The following is a 20054-nucleotide window of genomic DNA, read 5'->3' as shown; positions in this document are numbered from 1 at the left end:
TCCAGGAGTAGTGAAGATTATGCTAACATCATTACCTCCACAACCATCATCTTCATTCCTGTTCTTAACAATGAAGTGTTACACAAAAGACAAATGATTGCACCCTCAGACATACCATGGAAAGAGGCAGACACTTTGTATCCACCAGAAAATCACTGGGTTTTGGAGCAACTAAAAGCCACTTTGAATGGGGCAGATAGGGACATGGATGTGTGAAAGAGGGAAGGAATCCTGACATTTCATGCTCTGCCGTATTCTGCAGTAGTGAACAGGTGAAGGAGGATGAGCACAGAGCAGAGAGAAGACCTCTGCCTTACAGTGTAGGCATCGTAGAAGAGTCAGGGACTGTGGTCACTCTCAACACCCACTCTCCATGTCTGGGGTAGGTCAGGCTCTAGCAATGCCGGTAGGCCGTCTACCCCCGGTTAAGAAGTGTCCCTGCTGTCCTCTGGCATGCTCGGCTCTGACCCTGTCGCGCTGTGCTCGCATTGAGAGGGGAAAATGGTGGTTTCCTTTAGTCTCCTTCGTTTAGATGAAGGACAGCAGGGCTGGCATGAAGACTCTGGATGAGGAGCACTCTGTGTTTCGTCTCTTTGTGGTACGTTTACCGAGAGGTGCTGTGGCGAGTGGCGAGTGCCATCGCTAGATAACTGCCAATTGGTATCAATCTGTTTTAAACCGGAGCAGATCTTAGGCAAGTGTTCCTTCTTTTTAGAGGCCTGGGAAGTGTGTGCTTTTAGGCACACAGATGTTATGGCAGATGTTATGGCAGACATGCACCCATCAATAGTGCAGTTCACGGTACCGGTTTATTCGTCTCCAGATGGTAAAATGCATTTCTCCTCACATGTTGCTTTTACTGTTTTATTGCATTGGACTCATTGAGTTAGCACCATTGGACGCTTAATTTGCACCTCATTCCCATTTTCCTGCCTAGCGGTAAAAAGAGGTGTTCAATCCAATGTGGGAATTACCCCTTAGCACCAAAGCTCAGAAGTAGGGTCCACTTTGAAAATATTTGTTTTTCAGTGCTTTCCTGGGTAAACTCCTGGAAAAGCTGGCCATCTCCCTGCTTAATCTTCACACTGAATCTGTTGGCTGTCTCCATGACCATCAGTCTGGCTTCAGAGCTGCCAGAAGTACGGAAACTGCTCTCCTGAACATTCGTGAAGACTTGCTCTCTAACCTTGATGCTAATCTCCCCTCTGTCCTCATCCTACTCGATCTCTCTTCTGCCTTTGACACAGTCAACCATGCCATCCTGCTCAATCGTCTGCGTGATAACCTGGGTATCACTGATCAGGCCCTGGCTTGGCTGACCTCGTTCCTCTCTGATCGACCCTCCCAGGTCCAACTTGGGTCCTTCCTCTCCTCTATCGCTACCTGTGGTATTCCCCAGGGGTCTAACCTCACTCCCTGGCTGTTCAACCAATACCTGGCTCCTCTCGCCCACCGCATTGCTGCTCTCTCCTCCAACTTTCAGTGCTATGCGAATGACACCCAGCTCCGTTTTCAGGCTCCCCTCTGCTTCCTCTTCTGTCATCCCGGATTGTCGATCTGCAATCCAGGAGTGGTGTGCCGCCAATGATCTCTGCCTGAATGCCAGTAAGACGGAGATCCTCTTCATCAGCACACCTGCACCTTCTTTTCCTGCCACTCTCTGGCCGGCCTCTGTTGGCCCTCTTCCTGCTCCCACCTGTGAGGCTAAGAACCTCGCGCTCATCTTCAACTGCACCCTCTCCTTCTCTCCTCACATCTCGGACGTCTCTAAGAAGTCCAACTACCAGCTGCACCTCCTCAGAGGTATTCTTCCTTTCCCCGGCTTCCCCAAGAAGCTCTCCGTCTCCAGAGCTCTGCTTCTCTCAAGGATTGACTCCTGCAACACCCTCTTTCTAAATCTGCCCGCTTCTACTCTCCGCCCTCTGCAACTCATCCAGAACAGGACTGCGAGACTTGTCCTTGTCCGCGAGCCCAGGGATCGTATCTCTCCAGCTCTAAAATCTCTCCATTGGCACCCAGTGGCTGCAAGAATCACGTTCAAGACCCTTTGCATTGTTCACAAGGCCTTCTGGGGCCTGAGTCTGCAATACCGCAAACTCTCTCTTCTAAAATATCTTCCTACTCAAGCTCTTCACTCCTCCACCTCCAACTCCTTGAGGGTCAGGTACTTCTCCAAGCAACGAGTTGGTGGGAATCCCCTCCCTTTACGGCCGATACCTCACTCTAGAACAGCCTCCCTGCCTCTCTGAAAATTAAGCAGAACCACCTCCGGTTCCGGAAGCAGCTCAATGCTTCTGCCTTCCCTCTTCCTCTTCCCTGCTGATCTCCTGTCTGATACTGCACTGGTCACCTGGCCACTCTCTGAACTTCGGGCCCAGGTCCCTGCCGACCCAGTTGCACCCTTGCACTGCCTTCTGGTGGCCGTACTACTTGTTTTCTGTATCCTGTACTTGCTCCCCCTCGCACTTTTCCCCTTCCCTCTCCCCTCCACTTGCACAATCTCAATGTCACTTGGCCTAGTAAGATCGCTGTCTTGTCCTCCCTTTGTTTCCCCTCCCTTGCCTCGTTACACCTTGAATAGGCACGTTATAAATGCCATATCTATCATTGATATTTATGAAGCGCTTTCTTAAAGCGCTAAACATAAGACGGAACAAAATGGCACACAAAATGATGTAGATAGGTGGCTAAAGAAATACAATCAGAAGAAGAAAGGGTATGCAGTAATAAAATCGGGGCAAAAATGTCACCTTTACAAAAAATTGCAGCAAAAATGCTGTGGTTTGACCCGGTAAAGGTGTACCGCATTATACCATTTTTAGGGGGAGCAGGGGTTGCAGGGGTGTCCCCTGCTCCCCTTAAATGGTATAATGGGTCTGAGGGTTGCGGGGGTGACCCTACTTCCTTTACATGTATTGCGGCGTCAAAACCAAAGCCTTTTTGCTGCAATTATTTGTGTAAACAGCAATTTTTTGCCACGATTTTACCACATGGAACCGAAGAAAGCAGGCAGTTAATGAGTTGTTAGAAATAAGTGAGAAGAAATGGGCATTTAACACGGTCCACAAGAGATGAAGGGAAGGAGAGGAATGAATGGATAGTGGAAGATGGTTCCATTGCTTAAGGGCGAGATGCGCGCAAGAGTGAAATCAAGAAGGGGCTCTAGGTGGCTGAGCACAGATAGGCAGTGTAAAAAGTAGGACTGAGGAGCATGTGTAGGAGAATAAAAGAGTGACCAACAAGAAAAGATAATATGGAGCAAAGCCATGAGAACGTTTATGTACAAAAGCGAGAAAGTGAAAGAGAAGACAGGAGAGCGATTGGTAGAGAAGAGGCAGTACTGGAGGAACAAGAGTATGAGGAGTACAGAAGAAGAATAGCAGGGTTACAAACAGAACAGGTGGCAGTACGTTGAGAGACGAGATGACCAATCAGAAAGGCAAAGCAATAATCAAGATCGAAAAAGAGAAGAGATGAAACCAGAAATGCACTAGCATGGAACGATAGGAAAGTTTGTGCACAACAGATATTCTAGAGATTGTATTCATTTTCACGTATAAAACGTGCAGCAGCCCGGAGGCATTGAGGTGCTGTTATAACCAGTTACTCACAATTCAGCAACATCAGATGAGCATATGTACAGTGTTGTAATACAGTTTATTGAAATATAGTTTTCAGGAACATCCAGTAGGAAGGTTCGGCTCTCAGGGAGGGTGGCAGGGCATTCCACTGTTTTGCTGCAATGTACGGGAAGCTGATGCACCCTGCTTCTGCAAATCTGAATTTGGGTTGCACAATATGGTAGGCATATGGTGTTCTGGTTGGTCTGGTAGAGTAGGCTCTTATTTTTTTTTATTTTTTTTTTTTATTTTTTAATGGTTTTATTACAAACCTTTAAAAAGAGAAAAATTAACATACAATCCAAATTAATGAAAGCTCACAAATCATCCGCTATTACCCCGGACTTTTACTGTTAACAGCAGCCTCCAATCAGACCTCAGGATGTCCCAGCGGGTTGCTCCACCGGGACGGCGTATAAGCGGTCTTTTACGACTCGAAGAAAAGAAACTAATGCGTACAACACCACTCTGTTTGACCCATCAAACAGGGCTCTTCACCAGTCGTCTCGAGTTACGAATTGAAAGTTCGTTGTTATTGGGCTAAAGATGTTATTTCTTTCGCTTCCAAATCGGGACATACTAAAATCAAATGTTTAAGTGTTTCCTTGTTGGTGGAGCAGAACCGACACGTGAGGTCCAGGTCCGTAGATTGGGACCAGTAGCAAAGGCGTTCCTTGGTTGGCATGGCATTCAGCCTAAACTGCAAATAGGAGGCACGAGACCACTGGTCCGGGAAGCACGACAGATAGGGCGGGACCCAGCCATAGGCTCTTGCCTCGGCCGGCGCTTCAAGCATAGATTTAGAAGCAGCTCTTTGGGTACAGGTGTAAATCCAATCATTTCTCCAAAGCTTTAGTTTTGCAGCATCAGGATTCTCGAGCAACAATTGCGTCGTGATGTCATAGGAGCTGAGCACGTCATGACATAACTTATTCCATTGGAATAAGATTGAGGGGGCTTTGGCGAGTTCTAGACTGTGAAGGATCTCCATCTGGGGAGTTGGATTGCTTGAATTTAGTTTCCTAAAGACACTTAACAGATTCCAAGTAACTCTCGCTTGCATTGAGATGTACCCAAGCTCATATCTGGCACAAACAGTAGAGGTGCCTTTAGGCAAATGGAGAACCCTGGACCAAAAAATGCTTTCCAAAGAGCTCCACACTTCGGACCCACAACCAAAAGCGTTTTCACCGGCGTAAATCAATGAGGGTACCACCTTCTGCTGGAAAAAGGTTATCGTTGGTCTTAGAGAGAATTTCCCAAATTTTTTATTAATCAGGACTGCTTGGCATGCCAATTGTCGGCATTTTTTCTTGGCTGCGTCCACCCAAGGTGCGTCATTTCTACTCGCACTTAGTTGCATTCCCAAATATCTGGTGTTAAGTACGTGCCCAATGGGTTCTTTATTCACATACCATTTAAATTTCTGCCCATTAGGTTTGAAACCTTGCAGTCTTTCAAAAACGATGGCTTCACATTTCCCTCTGTTAATAACCAGCCCGTTGTCAGTTAGGTATTTTTCCACGGCAGCGAGTTTCCGCTGTAAACCTATGGGAGTTGAGTCCATCAGAATGATGTCATCTGCGTAGACTAGGTAGTCTACATGTGAGCCGTGAAGTTTGGGTGGGAAAGTGCGTAGTCCATTGAAAACATCTTTGATATCAGATATAAACAGGTTAAATATAATTGCCGCAAGAGGGCAGCCTTGCTTGACACCTCGAGAGGTGTTAATGGGTGAAGATAGAGTTCGCTTGGACCAAAAGGGAAACCTAACGGTCGTGTTCATATGAAGTTCGTGGATAGCGGACAGTAGACTTTCAGGACAGTTCCATTTGGTCAGTTTAGACCAGCAAATCTCTATTTATACTGTCGAACGCCTGGGACAAGTCAACCAGTGCGAGATAGATTTTGGAGTTTGATCGCAGTGCTTCCATTTTCAGTAAGTTCAGTATTAGAAGGTTAACACCGCAGCCCAACCCTTTAACAAAACCAGTTTGTCTGGGGTCCACCTGGTTGCAATGTGTGGACCAGTCCGTCAATTTTTGTTGTAAAAGAGTGGCATAGACCTTACCCAGCACATCAAGAAGTGCAATTGGTCTATAGTTCTTTGGGTTGCGACGGTCGCCTTTTTTGAAGATGGGTATGATCACTGCAGATTTCCACGATGAAGGGGTCTCGCAGCATTTGACAATCCTGTTGAACAGCAGCTCACAAAAGGTGGTCCATGCTTCTGGCTGAAGTTTGAGCGTAAAATTAGTTAAGCCATCTGGACCAGGGGCTCTTGAGTTATTCAGATTCTTGATGACTCTAAGAATGTCCTCGTGCTCGAATACTAGGTCCCAGTGTGACAGGACACGAGGGGTCCATACGTCGACCTCATTGGTTTTACTGAAGAGGTCGGCGTAGAAGCATACCCACTCAGACTCAGAGACCAGGTTTGCCTGAAGAGCATGTTGTGGAGCAAGATTATCGTTTATCAATCTCCAGTAGTCAGCAGAGTTGGAGCTCTTCATTTTTGATAGCATAAGCTCTGCGTCATTTTGCATCATGATGCACTTGTGAGATTTAAGCCAGTTCTTATAGCCTTGTTTGAATTTTTTTGCAAGACCAATGGCAACAGTAGGCATTTGTTTGCGGCCCGTTCTTAACTGCCAGCGTAGAAGGCGTTTCCGTTGTTGCACCTGGAGGTCAAATTTATGTTTCGATATAAATAGGCTGTTTCCCGTGAGAGTTCTGAGTTCTTGGTATTGGATTAAGAGATGGTTGTATTCCAAGGATTCGGACAGCTGGTAACTCGTCAAAATGTGGCCCAACTCGGTAGAATCTAGATTTAGCCGAATCCTTCCGGCTCCTGTTCTCACTGAAAAAGCCCAGCGATCCTGGTGCGTTCTGCCGTTTGCCACAAATGACAAGACCACCATATCATGGTCACTGTGCTTCATTGTTTGAACAGACAAGCCGGTCGTTCTCATGTGAATCCTATTGGATACAAAGTTGTAATCTAAGGTAGAGCTAGAATCCCCTCGTCTCTAAGTTGGGGCTGCGGGAATATCGCCCAGGGTTTGGCCATTCAGCATCACCAAATCCCGCAGCTCCATTTCCAGACACCACTGAGTTTTCAGATGGAGTTCTACGGAGTTAGCATTCTTCTTGAGCCCTGGTGCGTTTAAATGACTAAGGCAATCGATGTTAAGGTCGCCGCAAATGATCAAGTCATATAGCTGGCCAGATTCCGTGAGCTCATCTATGGTCTTAGTGACTTCGTCTATGAAGTTTTTTGCTCTGGTTGCCCCATGGTTCCAGTAAAGATTGAAAATACAGAGGTTGGTTGCCGGGCCGATAGCGGGGCTTCCATCACCAATCGTAGTCACTTGGATATAAGGAGAGATGTCAATTGAGTTCAGAATACGAAGCCCTGAGTTAATCCTGACGGCTACCAGGAGACCCGACATAGGTCTACCCCTAGTCTGTTTAATGGCTGAAGTGTGGGCGATTTCAAAAGCCTCCAGAATTGGTTTTTCACATAGCCATGTCTCTTGTAGACAGATGAGATCTAACTCGTCGGCCCAGGTGGAATTGAACAAATGACTAAAGCCCCTGGTGTTCCAGGATCCCAATGTGTAATTTTTTGGTTGTTATGTCGTTTGAAGGCTTGGCGTTAACATGACGTGGTGTTATTTAGGGTTTCAGCAACCCAGGACCAATCATTTCCATTCGCCCTAGATGGCATGTCAGTCTCAGGCAGATCTGCAAACCGATGCGCTTGGCTAGCTCCTTGTATTGTTATTTTTATGTTATTGTGGCTGGAGGTTCCACTCAAAGACTTCCGAGTGTTCTGTGTTGGAGAGAGAGTGCTTTGATGGAAGGCTGAGGGGCCACGCTCACTCGGGCGTGCTGAAGGATTTTTATAGGCACTTCCGTCCTCTGCCAGGTTCACAACATCATTCAAGACCTCAGTTGGAACACGTATAGGGGCTAAAGAAATGTCAAAACCGAGAGATAGTAACACCGGGCCAGCTTGGAGCAAAGTGTCAACTATGAGCTTAGACTGGACATGCAAGATGACTGCGCCATTCTTGGTTTCTTCAAAAAATTCAACAATTTTCAAGTCACCAGATTCAATTGCCCTGAGACTTGGTACCAGATGGCATAGCCACAGGACATTATGGCGATTCATTATTAGGTCGTCTGCAGAATCAATTCGTTCCAAGAGTACTTGATGGTAAGATGAATCATTTTTCAAATGCGAGTTCTTGGAGGGAGCATTTGTAAGGTACTTTTTTAATGGAGCTCTAATTTGCGGTAATCCGTTAACCTTAGACTGTGACAACCTAATCGGGACAGAGTCCCTAGGGTAAAGGCGTGTTAAGTCGTGCTTCACGACCTCCAACGATGATGAGTTGCTACAAGGATCAACAGCAACTTGGGCCCCTAAATCTTCCGTTTTGCGAAGGCTTTTGTTAGAGTGATCACACCTCTTATGACGTTTTTCATCTAGCGTCATGTACGGTTTGGAACCAAAAACCGTATCAACCGTTGAGGTGATGATTGGCCCACTTACTTCGCACAGTGATACAACTCTGGTTGCCTTTTGGAGTGGCGCATGAAGGGGAATGTTATTTAGGCCAGATAGATTGGACCCTGGCCCAGCCTGGTTGTTCATTTGCGGGCATGCTGCAATCGGGGGAACAGGTGTGTTGTCAATCAACTGGGTCGATTCAGGGAGGCTGACAGATGAAGTATTAAATTCTTCAGCCCCAGCCAATTCCTCGGCCACTGCATCCTCGTACACAGACGTGTTCAACAACTCCTCAGATATGCCACATAAGTCGATTATGGGTTCAATGGACTGGACCAACTCGGTGGCATCGTCATTTGACTGGGGATCAGGTACGACATTTTTATTTTTCAGGTTAGTTTCGTTAATAATTACATTCACAGTTTTCAGGTTTCTCAAGAATTTCCTGGAATCGTTACGACGGTTCCTTTTTTTCATAGGCATGTTTTTTGATTTTTTTAGTTCATGGCCTCTGCAGTTTCCGTCACCCGAACTTGTGACGGAATTAGTCTTGGAAAGCTTGAATATGTCATACACTGCCGAGGCACCATCATGACCTTGTTTTTGTGCAGAAACGGGCCCCGCCACATCTAAGCCCAAGCCACGATTTTGGTCGGAAGGGACAGCCATTTGAGGATCCAAAAGAGCCAAATTATCAGCAGCTTGGGTTTCCAGGAAGATATCCTGGCAGTTAGTCGACAGAGGTATGTTTGAGTCACAGATGGAAGGGAGATGGTCGGTCATTTACGATCCTGCAAGACATGGAGCAGAGTCAGGCGGCAGCGTGGATTGTTCCTGACAATCAATGGGAGCATATTTTTCAGAACACGCCATTATGTCTTTATTTCTTTCCAGTTCTGAAGCAGTGGCCGCCACAATCTGAGCACATGAGGCTAGAGGTATCCGAACGGGAGAGCAAAATACAGGGTTGTTTGTGGTTCGAGAGGTCAGAATCCCTCCCTCTTCAGCTACTCCACTCTGACCGCAGTTATCAACTTTTTGTTGAAAAAGATTCAAAGCCTGTTTCGCCACTTCAGCCAGTAGTTTTCTGTCCAAAAAGGCGTTTTTGTTGCTGTCCATTAAAGCCCCCAGCGCCATTTCCACCTGTTTATTAGTGCTCAGTGATGTATTCATTAGGATCGTCTGGGTATTCCCCATCTCAGAGATCTTTGTATTCATACTAAGAATTAGAGCTGTCAGGTCTTTCAGACTGTCGTGCAAATGTTCGTACATTTTCAAGAATGGAGCCACGGCTATTGTAGTTGATGACATAATGGTGGCTTGGAGATCTTTCAAACTTGGTATAGGGTGTTCATTGCCAGTACTGTCCATAGTGAGACCGGTGTGTCGCCTTTTGCTCACGGGGAGGCGTCTGATTTTTGGGAATGGGCGCTCCATAAGTGATGAGTCAGAGGAGGATGAATCTGACATATAGTCAGAACGTGTCTCCACAATTGAAGGCCCATCCACACATTGATGCAGAGTGGTCGATGGTTGGTTTTGCAGTGTGTTAGAGTCGACCCTTCCCAATTTAGGAAGATGTCTCTGTGAGCAATGAATGCTCGGTGAAAAACTAGAGCGACTTCTTCTTCCTCTTTCCTCCATTTTATGCGTAGGGGAACTCTGCAGGGGGTTTTTGCCAGACGGTGCAGGTGAGGAACAACCAGCCACAAGATTAGAAGACCCTCCCGCTGAGGCTGTGGCACCCGGCAAGAAGTCTTTTATTGCCGAGTTATTCGCTCTGCTTTTGTTCAGGTGCTTAAGATCTGTTAGCAACTTGTTGACGACTTCCAAGGAGTTTCTACGGTTATTAGAGTCCTTCACTTGGAGGGTAGATACCCTCTCCACCTCAGTGTTAGCAAAAGAGGCACGGGTAAGTGGCTCAATACCCACACTATATGCCGGTTCGTCCACTTCATTGTATGTGAAAACGGCATTATAGGAGCCTGCTTCATGCGACGTACTTAGTGGCAGTTCCGGTGAAGGTACCAGTTTCTCATATGCACTGTAGAATCTTGTGCGTGGGGAACTACTACTTGTTTCTTTTTGTATAGAGGGGCATACAATGTCACTAGTACCTGAAGTCGTGAGGCACGCTTGAACACCAGTCGTCACGCTGGTGAGCGAACATGAGGGCGTTTGGGTTAAGACGGGATCTTGTCGCAGTGAGCAGCTGTCATTTTGTGAAGTACAAGAAGGAAGTTCATGAAGGCCATGTACTATGGCCAAGTTGACTATGGCCGGGTTGGCTATGACCGCCGGGATTGTTGGTGCACAGTGTGAACTGGCGCACTTATTAGGTGACGCATCATGTGTACTTTGGAATGGAAAACAGTTTAAAGGAGAGTGTGTTGAAGTCGGCTGGGCTGGGCCGGACTGAGCGGGAACCGAATCCGATGTAAAGTGTCTCTCATGTGGATCGACTACAGCCTCACCCCGCATGCTCCCTGCCACCCCTCCCGTAGGCTCAGAACATGCAAAGTCCACTCGCGAGGAGGCAGCCACACATACACTTACTGTGGTTTTATTGATGACTATGATATGATATGATATGGTATTTGTAACGCGCCTATACACAAGTGTTTCAAGGCGCGACGAGGCAGGGAGGGAGGGAAACAAGGGGAAGACAGACAAACGATCCTACTAGGCCAGGTGTCATTCAGATCGCGCAAGTGCAGAGGTAAGGGGAAAAGGAGGAAGTGCAGGGGGAGGAGGTGGGGGGGAAGTGCAGTACAAGGTAAGTAGCGTAAAAAATAATAAATAATAAATAATAAATAAAAAGGGCCGGCTGGTGGCAAGTGCGAGGTAAGTGCAGAGCAAGTGCTGGGAAGGGGGCTGTAGGGATACAGTGACAGTCCCACAGTGCAGGGGGAGCCAGGGAGGCAGTGCAAGTGGAGAGTGGCTGGGCCCTGGACCGAGGTTGCTGAGAGTGGCCCAGATGCAGGTTTAGTGCTGAATTCAGTGGGGAGTTAAGCAGGATTAGCAGGGGAGAGGGAGAGAGAAGGCAGAAGCGAAGAGGAAGGTTTTGAGGTGCTTCCGGAACCGGATATGGTTCTCCTCAAGTTTCAGGGAGGCAGGAAGGCTGTTCCAGAGGGAGGCCCCTGCTGCGGAGAGAGATCTACCCCCAGCTCGTTGCTTCGAGAAGCGGCTGACCATGAGGGAGTTGGAGACGGATGAGCGAAGGGCTCGTGAAGGAAGATATTTAGGGAAGCCGAGGGGGGAGGAGGGGACGAGAAGGTAGCAGCGAAAGCCTCAACTGACACGCGCTTCATGGGTCGGATGACCGAGAAGGTGGGTGGCAGTGAAGAGGGTGGCTTTGCCTGTGGGGTAGGGAGGGAGAGGTGGGAGGATAGGAGAAAGTGATCGCTCCAGGAGAGAGGAGTGGAGAGAGGAAGGGAGAGGGGAAGGTCAGAAGAGATCAGAGCATCAAGAGTGTGCCCTGCAGAGTGAGTAGGCCCAGATGGGAGAATAGAGAGTGAGAGAGAGTTACAGAGTTCGCGAAAGAGACCAGTGGGGGGACAGGAGGCATCGAGGTGGATGTTGAAGTCACCGAGAAAGAGGAGTTGGGTGGTTGAGGACAAGAGTGAGGAGGAGAGGTCAGCCCATTCAGAGAGGAAGGAGGAAATTTGACCAGGTAGCCGCTAGATAGTAGCCACAGTAAGGGAATGGCTAGGAGAGAGAGAGAGTTGGCAGACAAGGCATTCAAAAGAGGAGTAGGTCTGCGTAGGAGTGACAGAGGCAGGAATCCACTCAGGGAAGATAAGGGCAACACCACCCCCTGAACGGTTGGGCCTGGGCACGGAGAGGATCTTGTAACCGTCAGGTAGGAGTGTGTCGAAGCTGGTGGCAGAGCTGGCTGTGAACCATGTCTCAGTGAGACCGAGGACGTCGAGGTCCAGTTCCTCAAGAAGGCGACAGATATCAGAGGAGTGCTTGATGGCAGAGCGAGCATTTAGAGTGGCAATGTGGAGAAGGTTGCCACCTTTGAAAAACTTCCGGGGAGGGGTACAGATCAGAGGTATGCCCTGCGGAGGTGTTAGAGAAGGAGTTGAAGAGGGAGCAAGAGAAGGGGCAGGGAGGTAGGGGAGAGGCAAGGTAGCCGAGGACAGAAGAAGGGGGACAGCGGGAGCGGAGAGGAAGTTGATGAGGCGTGGGAGGCGTCTGTCAAAGAGGTGTAGGTTGGCCTGAGGGCCTTGGACCAAGACGGTCCCGTTAGCATAGACATTAATGATGGCCTTAGAGGAGTGGAAAGGGGCCAAGAGGACATCCCAACAGGTGCCACCATTAATGGGAGAGGAGGAGAAAGGAGAGAGCACAGAGACCATGTGAAGGGTCCATAGGTCAGGTGAAGGTACGAAAAAGAGAATGTCAGTGAGAGTTTCCTTGGAGCAGGCGGCCGTGTAGGTGTCAGCGATAGGGAGGCCTGGGTTGGAGACCAGGATGTCCTTTTTAAACTTTTTCCTACCGGATTTAGTGAGGAGAGCAGGATAGTCAATAGAGAAGCAGTTAGAGTAGATAGGCGAGATAGAGAGCACCATGGAGTAGGAGGGGAGGCGGACGACACGAGTATGCAGACAGGAATTGAGTGGAGGGCACTAGTTTAACACAATGCAGAGCAAACAGTAATGCGTAGTAGGTCAGGGCCGCCTAAGTTTGAGAATCCTGCGAGGGGAGAAAAGCACCCTAGTTTAACAGTAAATTGGAAAAGGGGGGGCGAGGCATCATGCGGATGAGGTGGGCAAGGTGAGGAGGGGTGGGCCGGAGAGCAGAGGAGCTGGTGCCTGGCGTCCCCTGCGGACACCTGCAGACACACAGGGAGCCGCAGCTGAGGAGTCACCCTTGGCCTAGGGCCCTTAGCCGCAGGGGGCTGCCGGGCAGAGGGCTGCCCAGGAGGGGGGAGGTTATAGGCAGAAGGAGGGGAGGGGGGTGTGGGCGGGCAGGGAGGCGGGAGGGAGAGGAGGACCAGGAAGTGGGAGGGGGGCAGCAGGAGCAGGCTCGCAACGCGCTCGGAGCGCGAAATCAAGTTTAAACAATAAATTTAAAAAAAAAATAAATAAATAAAAAAAATAAATCCACTCACAGGGCCCAGGCAGGGCTACCTAGCCTGCTGTTCTCTCCGGGCTACCGGCGACCGCTCTCCCACGCACCGCAGAGCTAAGAAAGCGGGCGGGGGGAACGGCCGTCGAGTAGGCCAGAAGGGGACAGTCAGGCAGCCAATCAGAGGGGGGGTGGGCGGGCAGGGAGGCGGGAGGGAGAGGAGGACCAGGAAGTGGGAGGGGGGCAGCAGGAGCAGGCTCGCAACGTGCTCGGAGCGCGAAATCAAGTTTAAACAATAAATTAAAAAAAAAAAAAAAAAACAAATCCACTCACAGGGCCCAGGCAGGGCTACCTAGCCTGCTGTTCTCTCCGGGCTACCGGCGACCGCTCTCCCACGCACCGCAGAGCTAAGAAAAGACTACACAGGGCGAGTTTGAAGCCGGCTCCAGCGAAAGCCCCCCCTCATTCGGAAGCTGGACACGATCATCGAGGACGGCAGCCGGTGTTAGGGGCGCCTCTGAGGACTCCGCTGAAAGCCACAAACGTTCCGAATCGGGGCATACCGGGTCACGAGCACGCTTTCTTTGGGCTCTGGTCTTCACAGAAGCGCCCACAGTCAATCCTTTCACGGGCACCGTAATAACGTTTGTTCGCATCGTTTCAGCAGACGATGATGCAGAGATGGAACAAGGAAACAGGTGAGCCAGGAGCCAAGAGGAGAGTCCCGACTTCCACGGACTTCCTCGGACTCTTCAGACTCTGCCAGACTCCGCGCCCGCTCCGCGGGGAGAGGCAGGTTTTGAAGCAGCAAAGTCACTCCCACACAATGGAAATAGTAGATGTACTGGTCATTCCTCAGACTCTGCCAGACTCTTATTATGTTCTGGACAGGTAGGGGGTGCAGAGTTGGAATAGCATTTGTGGGTAATGGACATGGTTTTGAAGACTATTTCTTAATCGGTAGCCAGTGTACCCATCTCCTAGTCGCAGGGATAGGATTTCTCTTGGGAATGCAGCGTGCTGCTTGGAGCGCATTATTTTCTGCTCACATTTCCAGTGCTACGCTGACGACACTCAACTAATTTTCAGGCTGCCCTTGGCCACCTCCTCTCCCTCTCTCATCTCTGATTGCCTAACTGCCATTCAAGATTGGTGTCCCGCCAATGATCTTTGTCTGAATGCCAGCAAGACGGAGATCCTCCTCATTGGTACACCTTCACCATCCTTTCCCCTCACTCTCTGGCCGGCCTCCATTGGCCCTCCTCCTACCCCCACCTGTGAGGCTAAGAACCTCGGGGTCATCTTTGACTCCACTCTTTCCTTCTCCGCCCACATCTCAGAGGTCTCTAAAAAGTCACATTTCTGACTGCACCTCCTCAGAGGTACTCTGCCTTTCCTCTCCTTCCCCCAGAAGCTCATGGTATCTCAAGCTCTGGTTCCCTCTAGCTAGGACTATTGTAACAGCCTCTATCTAACTCTACCCGCCTCTACTCTCCGCCCTCTGCAATTAATCCAGAACAGGACTGCGAGACTTGTCCTTGGCCTCAAGCCCTGGGATCATATCTCTCCAGCTCTGAAATCTCTCCACTCACTCAGGGTCAGTCGTTTTTCTAAGAAACGAGCTGGGGGTAGATCTCTGTCTTCGGCTGGGGCCTCCCTCTGGAACAGCCTCCCTGCCACTCTAAAACTTGAGGAGAACCATCTCCGGTTCCGGAAGCACCTCAAGATCTTCCTCTTTTCTTCTGCCTTCGCTCCCCCTCTCCCCTGCTGATCTGTTCTCTCTTGGCACCGTGCACCTGGCCACCCTCTGTCTTTTGGGCCCAGGTACCTGCTCATCCTGCCACCCTCCCGCACTGCCTATGGGCCATCCCTTGCACTGGGGCCTGTATCTGTACCCATATAGCCCCCCCCTTTTTCTTCCTGCACTTATCAGACCTACCCTGTCTGCTGCCTTAAATCTAGCACTTGCAAATTGCCGGCTGCATTAACACTGTTTGTTGCCTTTATTATTTATTTATTGTTATTTATCTGTTTCTCCTCTGCTTCGCACTTTCCACCTCTCCCCCTTCCATGCACTTTTCCCCTCCCCCATCTCCCATGCACTTGCGCGTTCTCAATGTCACTGGGTCTAGTAAGATCGCTGTTTTGTTCTCCCCTGTTCCCCTCCCTTGCCTTGTCGCGCTCTGAAACACTTGTGTATGAGCGCGATAGAAATAAAATATCAATCAATCAATTACTTCTAACTTCAGGATATTTTTTGAGGAGGTTCCAACAAAGAGGGCATTACAGTCGTCCAGGCTCGAGGCAACGACTGCTCGGGTGATAGTGAGGCAACAATCTGTGGTTAAAAAGGGTTTGGTGGCGTTCAGCAATTTCATTGTATAGGCTGCCTAAGAGGCTATGGTGCATACTTGATGGGACATAGAGAGTGTGGAGTCTAGAGAGACCCCTAGAGTCTTGACGGATGCAGAGACTGGGATCGCAATGTCGTTGATGTTGAAGGCAGAATATTAGTCATTGAGATTCTCAAGCACTGCGGGGGAGCCGACCAGTAGAATTTCACTCTTCTCTCCATTTAGACAGTGGGGTTTGCTACCATCCCGGCCTGGATGGCGGCATATGTGGCATTGAGAGAGCTGGAGTCATCCACATAGTTGCCATTGAGCGGGAGCAGAATTTGTGGGTCATCGGCATAGTTGGTGAAGGCTAAGGATATCGAAGAGAGGTCTGGGGAACATGTTATATAATGTAGGGGACATGCACAAGCCTTGTGAACTCTGCTGCCGATAGGGGTGGGAGCGGCACTAGTGATATCTGCAAATACTATCATGACTCGTCCTTGTAGGAAGGAGGCAATCCAGGCTGTGGCTTTGGATGAGAAGTTTGCCACGGTCCTGATATGGTGCCAGAGGATTTTCATGATCCACTAGGTCGAAGGCCGCTGATGACTCTAAAAGGAGGAGGGAGGTCGGCTTACCGGAGTCCCTAATCTCGTCCACTTGGTTTTTTAGATCCAACAGCGCAGATTCAGTGCCGTGGCCCGGGCGAAAACATGATTGCCTCATTCCCAGTATGTTGTTAGTTTCTAGGAAGGCTGCTCTCTCAAGTGTTTTCAATGGGAAAGGCACTGTGGTAATAGGCCTGTAGTTGTTAGAGTTAGTGGAATGTAATGTGGTTTTTCTTAGAAGTGGGCGCAACAACGCTTCCTTGAGGCTAGAGGGTACTAGGCCTGTGGAGGAGGCAGCATTTATGAATGGGGTCAGGGCTTCAGTGGATGCCTTGATAATGGAGGCCGAGCAGACATCTCCTTTGCACCTTGAGGGTTTAAGACTGTGAAAGGATGGATTGGACTTCAATTCATGTTGCTTCTTTAAATTGAAACTGTGGAATCCCCTTTGACTGAGGACCCGGCTTGGTGTGGGTCACTAACCTGTGGGTGAGAGGTTTGTTGGTGGCTCCGAGTTATTTTGTTTAACATAGCGATTTTGTTCAGCACTGCTGCCTGAATGTTGGTGCACCAGGCCTCGTTCTTGGTGATTAAGAGGGGGGCTGGTGGGGTGGGGAACAGACTTTCCAATTCCCTAAAGATGGTAAACATTTCACTAGCTATGATGATCGCTAGTTTGTGGGTTTTGGAGGTTTTGTGGTACTCTGTTCTTGTAGCGTCAGATGGATTTTTAAGCCATGTTGCTTTGGCAAAGCGTTTATTGTTCCTGAGTTCTAAACAAGTCTGGGGTGAACCAAGAGTTAGAATGTCTGACAGGTTTGGCTCTGCATGACGCTATAGGGGCAATCGTATCCACAGCTGTGGCTAGCATGTCGGTGTAGAGGTTGGCAAGGATGTTGGGGTGATTTGACAGTTTAAGGTTAGGCGAGTCCAGCAGTTGCAGAACGTTCCCTTTAGTGAGTTCACGTAAGCTCACTAAAGGGAACAGAGGCAGGGAAGGGATCTTGCGTTTATTTTGATGCGCAATAGAGCTGAGGATAATGTGGTGAACTGACCAAGGACAAGGTGCATTGGAAATGACTGAGATCCTGCAGTTAAGGTCAGCAATCCAGTCCAATGTGTGGCCTTTGAAGTGGGTGGGGTTGCTGACATAGTGTTTGAAGCCTAGGGTTTCTAGGGCTTTTGCTCAAGAGGTAGCATGCCAAACCTGAGGTTTGACCCCCTGCACCCCAACCTTAATTTGTAAACTGTGTTTTGCCTTTGATTTTTATCTCCTCCTCGGCGCTGTGTGAGCTTCCTCCTGCCTGCCCTTCCGTGTTGTTTCCCTGCCTCGTGTCCCGCCCCCTCGCCTGATTGGTCTAGAAGATTGCATTAGTATCCTAGTGCTAGGTTTAAAGGACCAGAGGGGGGTGTCTGTACTCCTGCTCACTATATGGTAGAGGAGAGGCATAGAGGACTCTAGCCACAATTTTCTATATGGTAACGTAGTCGAGCAATCAAAGGCTTCAGCTCTCAGGAGGTGATGCAGGCTGGTTCTTAAGTACAGTGTAGTCCCCAAGCACCCACAAAGGAATGTCTGTACACTGTTAGTGAACATAAATAAGGTTCACATTATGTACACAATCACAATAACACACTTTGTACGCTGGTAATACTATAATGGCAAATATATACAAGTCTATGTGGTACGACCCTTAACTATCGATTCCCTTGAAATGCATCAACTGCTAACAGATCAAATGACATACGAATCAGATGGCAAGATGAATCAACGATGGACACAGAAAGAACGAAAGGTTAAATCAAGCAATGGCAGAACAGTCTATCCCACTACCATGAGACCGTTCTGTGCGAGGATCCCTCCACTGGGAAACCTGTAATATAAAGCGTATTGGCAAGCCCAGTCCAGATATGCTTAATATAGTCTTGGGTCTTTCTAATAGTTCTACAACTTCAATGTACCAGGTGTTGTAGAGTTCGGGTCGTCATCGGGCACTTCTCAAGTGAACTCCCTTTAAAAAGGCAGGAGCCATGGGTCGTCGGGATTCCTGAATGAAGAAAAGGCGAACGTTGTTGTTGAGGGAGCAGCTTCGATCATTGCGGTGCTCATTGACGAAGGCTTGTGAACGTTCTGTGAAGAAGAGGCATGCGGTGCACCTCGACGACGATAGTTTGTTGCCGCAACGAGTCAATGAAGAACTTTGGCCCAGTAAGGGTTTCGGGTTGTCGGTGTCTGCGATCGGGACGTGACCACAGCTGGCTTCTGGATCTTCTCTGGTGTCTTTGAGGTTTTCGGGTGGCAGGAAACCCACCAGCGGATTCTCCTCGTTTGTCGGCGTCATTGACTTTCTCTGGCAGGAGGAAAGCGGTCAGCGGTGATGAACAAAGGAGTCCTTGATTCAAAGTGTTCTTAGGCAATAGAGCACGGTTGGCGGAGGATGGATGGGGATTCTCTTCGCGATTCCGCGGCGGTCCACGTCTCCGGTTGACAGTCTTTTGTAGGCTGACTGCCAGGGCGCTTCGACAAAGGTTAGCGGTGCACGATGGTCCCTCATAGCTCGGGAAGAGGTCTCCTTACCATGTCCTCTCTTTGGATCACAGCAGAGCAACAACAATTCTCCTCTTCCAGCAGGGCTTCAAGGTTAAGCATTAAGTATCAACTTCAGCTTCGATTTCAGTTTCACTTTCAGCTTCTGAACGATTTCTAGCAGTGAGAGGCCCCCAGATATACTTGTTGATCTCCCATTCACTCTGCCGGGTCACACTGGCAGCCAATCACTCAGAAGGGCATTTAGCAGTCAGTCAGCCAATCAGGCATACAATGCATTCAGGCCATTCTTCTCCCTCTCAGACACTCACAACAAGGAATGTGGATTGGGACAAGTACCCAGCCATTCAACACTACACACTGCATTCATACCAGTTGTATGGGAGGATTGGTCCAAAAGACCCCCCTCCCCTGCAGCCTCTCCCTCCTGTGAAGTCCATGGCTCGTCTGGGGTTCCCCCTGCCACTAGGGCCCAGGTGGCGGGTGGACCACTGGCTGAAGACATTGACCAAACATGCTGTATTTAGCTAGGCCCTGGAAACCATTTTGTGAAATCAAAATGGTTTGAGCCCTGTGCACCACAGCGCGGCCCCCACCCCGAAGAGTCTCACTTGTCCTTGAGGCCGCAGCTCCCTGGCAGATCCGCTGAGAGCCCGTTCCCACGAACAGACGGACATGAGCTAGTGTTAGATGCAAACACTGTAACATTTCACCTTCCGCAGTATATCGCTGTTCCCAGCATGACCCGGCCAGCAGGGCCGGGGTGGAAAAGAACTGTAAAATGGTCCCCTGACAAAAGCAGAGCCCCCAAATACTAATGAGCAAACTACCTGTGATAAAACTCTTCTCTCCATGACCTTTGTGACTAAAAACATGTAACCTCCATGAAGATGGCAGAATGTGTGCTTATATGGCATTCGGGTTGAAGTACCCACATCCCCGTAGCTATGCGCAAATGGTAAAAGTGTCCCGGGGTTTTCATGTTATATGTTTCGCCGAGAAGACTGCACCCCAAGGTCCCATGCCATAACTGAACTAATGCTGCTAGAGTGCAAAGGAAGACAAATACAACCCTATTGGGAGCTCATGTAAATGGTGCACGAAAATGCACAGTATGTATGTCCAAGCTCACCATGTGTCACTGCCATCAGTCTTATTAGCCGGTTGTTCCTGCGTGCTCCACCAACCTTACTACTACCTCGCTTACCGCGCATGTATAGAAATGTAACAAAATGTTGTGGTTGTTAAATACTTAACATATAGGTAACGCATTTGAAATGGCCATGTAAAAGGCACTTGAAAACATAAGCTTTGAAAAGACTCAATGAGTATTGTAAATTATAT

At 49.0% G+C, this 20054-nt stretch overlaps 2 protein-coding genes across 2 annotated transcripts in view; both read right to left on the bottom strand.

Moving 5' to 3' along the window:
- Window positions 1–20054, bottom strand: part of LOC138581058 (uncharacterized) — a 471910-nt gene that overhangs the window by 15446 nt on the left and 436410 nt on the right. The gene's annotated exons all lie outside the window — the stretch shown is intronic.
- Window positions 1–20054, bottom strand: part of LOC138564854 (uncharacterized) — a 126588-nt gene that overhangs the window by 690 nt on the left and 105844 nt on the right. The window lies entirely within an intron of this gene.

The sequence above is a fragment of the Ambystoma mexicanum genome, chromosome 1p (assembly GCF_040938575.1).
Source record: "Ambystoma mexicanum isolate Mex_15411 chromosome 1p, UKY_AmexF1_1, whole genome shotgun sequence".
Lineage (NCBI taxonomy): Eukaryota > Metazoa > Chordata > Amphibia > Caudata > Ambystomatidae > Ambystoma > Ambystoma mexicanum.
The sequence above is the reverse complement of the archived record's forward strand: the minus strand, read 5'-3'. Positions and strand labels throughout refer to the sequence as shown.